A 428-nucleotide genomic window follows, 5' to 3' on the forward strand; every position below is an offset into this window, starting at 1 on the left:
ATACCATCAACTCTGAAACATGAATACTGTAGCAATAACTGTAGCAATAGCATATCAATAAGATAGCAATAAGATTGTATTCTCTTTTCTCTGGTTGGATTGATATCAATAGTATCTCTGTCTGTGGTTGCAAATATCCCATCGATATAAATCGATAACTGTGAGGGATAAAAGCCTATGGTCGATGATCATCTAATTGCATGCAATGCTCTGACTATGATAAATCAATCCAATAAAACATTTGAACTCTGAATAGCATTTAAAGCCGTCGTTTCGCAATCTCTATCTTTTGTATTCCCTTTTTAACAATAGTGAGACATACAATGCCTCCAATAGATAATCAATGAAATCAATACATAACAATGAATCAATTGAAGGGAATTTCACTTTAAAATCTTTAAAACACAATACATATAACATCATGTGAG

Source organism: Primulina eburnea, chromosome 9, assembly GCF_022965805.1.
Source record: "Primulina eburnea isolate SZY01 chromosome 9, ASM2296580v1, whole genome shotgun sequence".
Classification (NCBI taxonomy): domain Eukaryota; kingdom Viridiplantae; phylum Streptophyta; class Magnoliopsida; order Lamiales; family Gesneriaceae; genus Primulina; species Primulina eburnea.